A 9,000-nucleotide genomic window follows, 5' to 3' on the forward strand; every position below is an offset into this window, starting at 1 on the left:
AGCTGTTAACTCTGTTTGCAGAAATATAAATTCTTAAAGTATCAACCTTAGCTCCAAAGTGCCAAGAGAAATCCCTACAAAGCTTGTGGGCAAAATACATAGAAACATTTTTCTGTCAGTAGGTCAATGAGCAATGGAATCTAGTGAGAGGAGAGGGAGAAATGATACCTAAGTACTCAGCAGTGGGTAGAGCCTCCTACGGATCTCTGCCAAGTGCCAGGGTTCAAAACCAGTCCTCCCACCTGCAACTCTGGGAAAGTACTGGGCTTCGGGTTTCTTTATCAACAAAACATGGATGATAATATACTTGCCTAATAGAAATGATGTGGGGGTCAAATGAGGTTATACAAACAAGTAAAAGCACTTAAAAGAATGCCTGACATGTAGTAAGTGCTCAATAAACAATCATATGCACAAATTTAGGAAATAAATAGAATGACAATCCACCCACTGTGAAATCACCAAAGAAAGGAATCCTATTGACTTAAAGAGATTGGTAACATACACAGAAGATAAAATGTATCATCTTAACCATTTTTAAAATTAAATTAAAAAACATTTTTAAATAGGCTTCATGCCCAGCATGGAGCCTAGCGTGGGGCTCAAATTCACAACCTGGAGATCAAGACCTGGGTGGAGATCAGGATTTAGTGGCTTAGCTGACTGAGCCACCCAGGTGCCCCTTAACCATTTTTAAGCACAATTCAGTGGCAGTAAGTACATTTACATGGTTGTGGTGCCATCACCACCATTCATCCAGAGGACTCTTGGAAGACTGAGACTCTACAATAATGCCCCATTCCTTCTCCCCAGCCCTTGGCCATTTGACTTTTTGTCCACAAATTTGCTTATCTTGGTGCCTCATATAAGTAGAATCACACAATATCTGTCTTCTTGTCAGGCTTATTCCACTGAACAAAATGTCCTACAGGTCTGTCCACATTGCAGCGTGTGTCAGAATTTGCTTCCTTTTTAAGGCTCGTTGACTTTTTAACCTACCAATTGCTTTTTTCGAGTTTTCAGAAACTAAAGATGTAAATAGGACACCTCCTCTCTCCAACAAAGGCAAATAACGTCTGGAAACACTCCCTGGAGTTACCTGGAGATACCTGTCTCCATAGAAATGCTAATTGGAAAACCAGTTTTCGTTAGAAAAGTATTATTCCTTGAGGCAGGCTGTTTACATTAATCAACATTCCTCTAATACTTGTCAGTGTTTTGTAACACTTTTTCAAGTGCCAATTGTAGCTTGCCAGTTCTTCTGAAGTGTGGCGCCTGTGAATGGGGGAAAACCGGAATGGTAACTCTGTTCCCTGGGGGCATTTTCTGCCATGGTGAAGCAGTAATTTTGATCATTTTCATTTTACACAAACGTGGCTTAGGTGCACGTTGGCTAGAGATAGTGGATGGACTGATTAGTCGGGGTGTGAAAAATCCCCGTTTCCCTGTACCTTCCTATATTCACCTCCTTGTAAAGTATTCAAGTTTTTCATTGAAAGTTGTGGATTTAATCTGTTTCACACAACAACCAGAATCTGCTTACCACTGTCACAGAATTTTTCCCTTTCCATAAACATAATGGGGACAGGAAAAACAAAAACATGCTAAACAGCTACAATTAAAAAGAAAAAGAAAAGATAGATGGGACATTCCAGCTGACAACTCTTTGATTATTCTTTGTCACTTTTCATGATTTTTGGGGGGAACTATTTATTTATCGGCACATCATAAATATGTGCCTCTGCGATTCTAGATGAGCATAACATCAATGTCCGAGATTTAGTGCCATTTTCGTTTCTTTCAAATTAATATTTAAAGCTTAGTACATACAGCAATAATCTGTTTCAGCATTATATTTCAAAATATTAAGGAAATTCCAAAATCAAACCAATGATTTGTAAATTTCACTGCAAAGCTCAAGCGATGAAAAGGCCAGTAGAACAACTATTTTTATCTTGGAAATTAAGAAATTAAAATAAAATTTATTTGCTATCTTATTTTTAATATATAGTTTTCTTTTTTGTTTTATAGTGAAGTTTCTGGTGATTTGAGCTTGATGGCACAAAAAACGATGCATCAGAGGATTGCTAATGTAATTTTCTTAAAGGTATTCATTTTATATTAATTGATAACTAAGGGTCATTTGAGACTGCAGAGAAAACAAACAAAAATAAATAATAAAAAAACTAGAAGATCCAGAGCCAAATGGGTAATCTTTTGGTTACTAAGTACAGTTTTTCCGTGATCAGAGAAAAAAAAAACAAACAAAACGCCATTTTTTTCATACTTTTTAAAACTAGAAACATTGTGAATGAATCTTTTATCGACAAAGGAAATTTTCAGATTGACACATAAAGAAAAAGATGTAACATTGACCCTGAAATGATTTTCCCATTTTTTTTATCATGAAAGATTCCAAACATAATTGAAATACTAAGATTACTAATACTAATTTAAGATTCTATCCTTAAATTCTGAGACTACTTGTTTCAGGAAATTTGCTTTCTCTTTTTGCACACACACTTTTTATTTGCGGTTGCAGACATCATTTGAAGTTGTAGGCTTTACCAAGAATCTTCTCAGAACAACATCCTCCTACGTAACCACAAATTTCTCACGTCAAGAAAATTAACCATGATTCCATATTACCTAATATCCAGTCCCACATTCATATTGCCCAAGAAAGTCTTTCAGAGTTGCTGGGGTTTTTTTGTTTTTGTTTTTTGTTGTTGTCATTTTGTTTAATAACAAGGAACCGATTAAGATTCACATATTACATTTCTCTCATATGCCTTTGTTTGGAGGGACAGTCCTCCCTATTCTCTTCCCTACACCTGTAACACTGGCTTATTTTTATTTGTTTGTTTATTTTAAAGTAGGCTTTACACCCAACTTGGGGCTTGAACTCAGGACCCTGAGATTTAGAGTTCATGCCATAATGACAGAGCCAGCCAGGTACCCCTAATATTGACTTTCAGAAACATTTTAAAAATTTTTGTTATTTGAGGTGGGAGGAGCTGGGGAAGGAACAGAGGGAGAGGGAGAAGTAGGCTCTCTCCTGAGCAGGGAGCCTGATGGGGGGCTCAATCCTAGGACCCTGGGATCATGACCTGAGTCAAAGGCAAATGCTTAACTGACCGAGCCCCCAGGCACCCTAACATTGACTTTTTAAAGAGCCCAGGCCAGTTGTCTTGTGACATGTGCCAACATTCTGTATTTATGTCATTTGACTTGTTCATGTAGGCCTAGAATTTCCATTCTAGAGGCTGAAGACATCTGGAATACCTACCGCCTAGCCTTCTAGCTCTTTATCATTTCCCAGAGCTCCTCTGCCTTCAACCATGAGGAACACCACGAGATCACAGATGAGCTGAACTCCAGCTTCAACTCTTCAAAGCAATTGCCAGTTTCTTTTTTTTTTTTTTTAAAGATTTTATTTATTCATGAGACACACACACACACACACACACAGAAAGAGAGGCAGAGACACAGGCAGAGGGAGAAGCAGGCTCCATGCAGGGAGCCCAACGTAGGACTCCATCCCAGGTCTCCAGGATCATGCCCTGGGCTGAAGGCGGCGCTAAACCGCTGAGCCACCGGGCTGCCCCAATTGCCAGTTTCAAGAAAAAAAGTATTGGAGATCCCTGGGTGGCTCAGCAGTTTGGTGCCTACCTTTAGCACTGCCTGCAGCCCAGGGAGTGATCCTGGAGTCCCGGGATGAGTCCCCCATTGGGCTCCCTGCATGGGGCCTGCTTCTCCCTCTGCCTGTGTCTCTGTCTCTGCTTCTGCCTCTCTCTCTCTCTTTCTCTGTGTGTGTGTGTGTCTTGTGTGAATAAATGAATACAATCTTTAAAAAAAAAAATAAGTATTTAAAGGATACCACCAAAGCAAAAGCTTTTCTAAGGTCAAAAGAGAGGCGTCCTGGTTTAATACTGATCTCCTTGCAAGTCCAGGGTCTGCAGCGTGGTAGGCCCTCACAGACAGCACTCAGGGGGTCAAGGTCAGCTCGTGGTTTACGTGAACACATAAAGGAAGGATCAGCATACATGCTTCCTTTAACGTCCTTTTGCCTTACCAAATGACTCTGGCTCCTGTTGAGCTAAATACTAAACTGAAAGAATAAAAAAAAGTGTATTACCTCAACTTTTATCAGACTTCAGAATGGAATAAAAAAAAACTTGCTAATTTACACTGAGACGTATTGGTACGTTATGCTCTGAGCTCCAGGAAATATCTGCTCTTGCCCCAAAATACGGTCTTTGCTTTTCAAGGGCAGCTCCCCAAGGACTTGGAGAGCTCTGATAGACAGGCCCTCTGCTTGAACTATTTCAAGGAAAACTAATCCTGCATCTACGGGAACACGGAGGAGTGTACCATCCATGTGCTTAAGATGTAAACAGGCAGAGAAGGGGCATTTATTTAATCTATGAGAGAAAATGCTCCAGTGGTATTTGGGGCTGTGCTTCTGCAGTGGCTTATAGACAGAGGCTATTTTGGCCTGGTACCTCTCTAGAAATACAGACTTAAATAAACAAAAGTTCAACCTCCACCGAGGTGGTGTCCTTCTGCAAGTGTTTTTAAAAACGTGATTGGCCAGCTAAGAAGTTTATCCGCCTGGTGCCTCAAATTCTCAAACAGTTTATTTGAATACCACGTGAATGTCTAATCTCCTACAAGTTTTGGGGCTTTAACAAGGTAAACAGATGAGTGGCTGTGAAAGTAAACACTGCATTTCCTCCCAGGCTCCAAAATTCTACTCCCTCCATCCCTTTCACTGGCCCCAGCCTTCCCCTTCCCAAGCTTGGTCTCTTGTACCCTGCAGAAGTACTGAAATTGCAAAGGAGACATTTTTAATTATAAGTACTACAGTAATGAATTCAAGTACACTCGTTTATCATAAAGGGCTTTCCCATCTGTCTCTAAAGTATACTTAAAAAGGCTGTGTATTTGATAACATTAGCACTGAGCATCTTCCACATATTAATGTTCAGCATTTTAGATGTTCTTCGCTTCCCCCAACCCCTGAAGACAACACAGTTGTAGTTTGAGAAAAGGCACATTTATCTCTGTGTTTGGGAGTGCCTGTGTGGTCTCTTCCTAATTTATTTGCACTCTAATCCTCAGGGATAGCATCCCAATCCCCCATAGGCAAAGGGAGATTAGGGAATGGGGATGTCTGCTTCTCCCCATTCTGACAGAGAAAGGAAAACAACTTCCTCAAGTCCCTCAAGTTCATCTGGCCACTGTACAAATTGTTCTTGAGCATGGAGGGTTTCCAAAAGCCCTAATTAGCAACTCACAGCAAACATTTCTTTGCATTAGCTAATGATCCGGCTACACTTGTAAGCAAACAGAACCAACATATCTAATCAATGCTGAAAAACCAACCAAATGCCTATTAAACATCTGGATGTAATTTTCTAGTTAGAACAAAATGAAAACATATGCAGGTTCCTTTGATCTGCATCTTAACAAAGAAATTGTTGATAAAAAAGCACACTGGTCAGTCAATGTGTCATTTTCATAAACTACTCGTTTCTCTTCAAATGCTCCCAGTTTAATTTAGTTGGTTTCCTGCAATCTCTAATTTTACCATATTGTGTGAAACCGCAAGAGATTCTTTGGATGTGATTTTATTTGAGGTTTTACTGCTGCATGGATCGGCTACTGATTTTTTTTTTTTTTTCCTTTCTTTGCTTTCTCTCTCCATGCCCCACACCCATCCTGCCCTTTTCTTTGGTAAAGGGGTGGGGGAAAAGGTTATAAAGCAATGCTGGGAAAATTCTTCTGGACCCTACATTCTCAGGGTTTAAGAAAACTCAGTTAAAAAAAAAAAAAGTCAAATGAGAAAATGCATGAGCAATAACTCACAGCTAAAAGGAAGAGAAAATAATGTGATCTTCAGAAATTGACATACTCATTTCAAATAAAAAAAAGTAATAGATTTAAAAGATGCATAATATCATTGATCAGCAGCCATAGCTTTTTCTATGACATGTTTAGAACCTGTACGATATACCATCTACTTTTTGTAATGACTTACGCCATTGGTTGACTTGAAAATTTGATAGTCAGCAGCAAACAAATGGAAATATACCCCTATATGCATCAAGGATAAAATAAGCAATCTGGTAATCTTCTTGTTGCTTTGCAGAGGATAAAAAGGGGATTGTTTTTTTCAGAGATAATTTTCTATGGAAGCGGCGTACTTAATATCATTTCATGTAAAAACATCATCAACGCATGAATATGTTAAAGGTAAAAAAGATTATGGTTAACAGACTTTAAATAGAAGACTAAAATGATAGATTTCATGGGTAGGATTATTTTCTTTTAAACAGGCTGTAGCCAATCTGCACATATATTATTTATTTAAAACATAAGATTAAAGCTACTTGATTGTTAAACACCATCATTTGTAATGCAGTTTGATGAGAGTTTTGTAGTATAATTATTACAGCATGACAATCACAAAGAAAATATGACCTTGAAAAGGGGCCCAGCCTTCTCCCTCTGTCAAGGAGGATGGGATACACTCGAAAACCAACCATCTTTATGTACACAATTAAAGCTCTTCCAATTTTGAAATCATCACTCTTTCTTTTCTCCAGATACTACATTATACGGAATTCAGAAGGTTCTTGACTCGAAGTACACCGTTTTAATCTCTCTGTTTAAACCTAATTACCAGTGTGTGCTAGTAAATCAAAATAAAGCTTGGGTAAGCCAGGGAGAAGTGTCAGTTGCCCCAGTTGGCTCAGCATGCACAGGCATATCTGTGGCATCCAAGTTCTTTCTACACAGTCCTGAAGCTGATTATGGGATGAACTGACCATAGACTGGCATATGGGGCCCAATCGCTAGATGAAGATTACAAGGAACGCAGGTTGCCAAAGGACAAAACTTAGCTGCCCATGAATCACATTATTTCAAAAAGTCCTATACGTGGAGCAGGCCTGCTCCAGTCATCACTCCGTTTAACTCAGGAAAGAGGGACAGTGCTTCCTTCCTTTTCATTCTCCATGTTAGCAAAATGAATAATATAACCCTCTCCCCAACCCCACTTAATGAGAACACTGCAAAACCGCATACCCAACTTGTTTAAGAATTTACTGTGGCCTTGTACAGGCTGGCTAAAATCGCTCCTTTAATTTTTCATTTATAATTGATATTTGGGATTGATGCAATTATAGACAAATCAATATCATACATATTTAAAAACAACTCCAACGGTGAAATGTATTATCTAAAATGATTCTTTTAATATTTCAAGAAAAAGATCTCTGAGAAAGAAAATCTCCGAATCAAATGTGTTTCTGTTTAAATAAATGCTTTTCCATAAGTCCCTGGAAAGTAAAATAATGAGAACGTGGGCGTTATTAATACCAAAAACTGAAGTATATTCCAAGGTAGGATGAATGCTTATCAAAGACGTGTCTTTCTTACCGAAGCATTCACCACCATTTGGCTACCACGGTATTATTCACTCACCAACCGTGTGAAAATAGCTCAACCTAACTGTTCTTTAAATAAAAGTATAAATGCGGCAATACTGAAGGTTCTCTGCTGTGCCGTGTATTTGGAGAAATAGACAAAAACTGGAGATTGACACAGTATGCCACATTTACTTAAAACCTCAAAATACCTTTTAGGTCAAGTTCCACTCGTAAGAATTTTAGCCACGAGGGGCTGATGGACCCAACGCTTCCCATTTAGGTCCTTACGCAGCTCCGCCCTGCCCTGGGTACCACCCAAAGGATGGGGGTAAGGGGCGGGCAGGACAGGTTCCCAGGTCTCAATGCGGGTTTATCCCATTGTCTCCCTTGTGTCTAGTAAGTGGGCACAGACTCGTGGGCGTGTTGCTGAGAGGCCCCTAAAACTCTCGGCGGCCCCCAACTCCCAAGACGGCGAATTCGGCCCAAGACAAGGGCCCGAGATTTCGCGCTTCCGCGACTGGGACGCGCGTGCCTTACCCTGGCAGCACCTCAGGGCATCCTTCCCGCCAAACGAAGGCAGGCCGACCTTTCTGCAAAGTCGTCTGAAATGCTTCAATAAAAGCCAACCGCTCCCACGTTGGGTGCAAAGGGGGGTGGGGGGTGGCCTGAGTATTAAAAGCCTAGTCTTAGCCGGCCGGGGCCGTGCGCCAGCCCACGCGCTGCCGCGGTTTCCACCGGGTGCACAGTCCACTACTCCTTCTCACGGACAGGCAGCTCACGGAAAAACAATCCTCAGAGAGATTTCTGAATGTGACCTCACTTTCAAAAGAGGAGCATCACACAAGGGCAAGCACGGAAAGACTCGTTTGGCTCGAACTACCCACCTCCCCAACCCTCCCCCGCCCCCCCTAAGAAACTGCGCGGTTAGACTCCGAGTCACTTTCACTGGGATCTGAGGATTTCCATTAAAGGGAAAAGTGAACAAGTGGCAGGATTTTTGCAAACTCGAGCCCCCGGCTTCCGCGGCGGCACGCTCGCCGGTCCCTCCCGCTCGCGCGCGCCCGCGCCCGCGCCCGCGCGCCCCCGCCCGGCCCCACGTTACTTTGATTGACAGCCCGGCCCCGCCGCTCTCCTTCCCACCGACCTTCCCATCCACGGTGCCAATCTCGGCGTCTCGCCTCTTCCCATTGGCTGCTTTCGGCGTCCCGCGGCTCCTCCGGGAACAGTTCCTCACCGAGCCCGGGAGGACGCGGCTGGCTGGGGGGCGGGGGGGGGGGGGCGGAGCGGGGTGGGAGGGGACACCGGGGAGACGGCGGAGACGCGAGCGAGTCGGGTGGGAGCGGAGGGGGGGGGGGGCGGCCCGCGCAGCGCTGCGCTACCATAGGCTGCGGGGAGGCGTCGCGTCAGCGCCCCACGTTGGGCGCCCGCGCGCGATTGGCTGGCGCGCGCTGCCCCGCCCCCCGCGGCCTCCCGGACCCACGTCCCCCGCCGGCTCTGCGCTCCCGCCCCCGCCCGCGCGGGGCTGGGCGGGGCCGGCGCTGGTTAGCTCCGGAGTGTGAAACCG

The 9,000-nt window shown here is 42.9% G+C and overlaps 1 protein-coding gene across 3 annotated transcripts in view; it reads right to left on the bottom strand.

Annotated features, from left to right (window-relative positions):
• LOC102155844 (spermatogenesis-associated protein 31D3-like) overlaps window positions 1–8,703 on the bottom strand; it is a 190,299-nt gene extending 181,596 nt beyond the window's left edge. Inside the window, exon 1 of one of the 3 annotated variants that reach the window (XM_038527002.1) lies at window positions 8,581–8,703. The gene's annotated coding sequence lies outside the window, so the exon portion shown is untranslated. The remainder of the gene's footprint in view (window positions 1–8,580) is intronic. The other 2 variants (XM_038527001.1, XM_038527000.1) reach the window with 2 other exon arrangements.
• Window positions 8,704–9,000: the final 297 nt, after the last annotated feature.

The sequence above is a fragment of the Canis lupus genome, chromosome 1 (assembly GCF_011100685.1).
Source record: "Canis lupus familiaris isolate Mischka breed German Shepherd chromosome 1, alternate assembly UU_Cfam_GSD_1.0, whole genome shotgun sequence".
Lineage (NCBI taxonomy): Eukaryota > Metazoa > Chordata > Mammalia > Carnivora > Canidae > Canis > Canis lupus.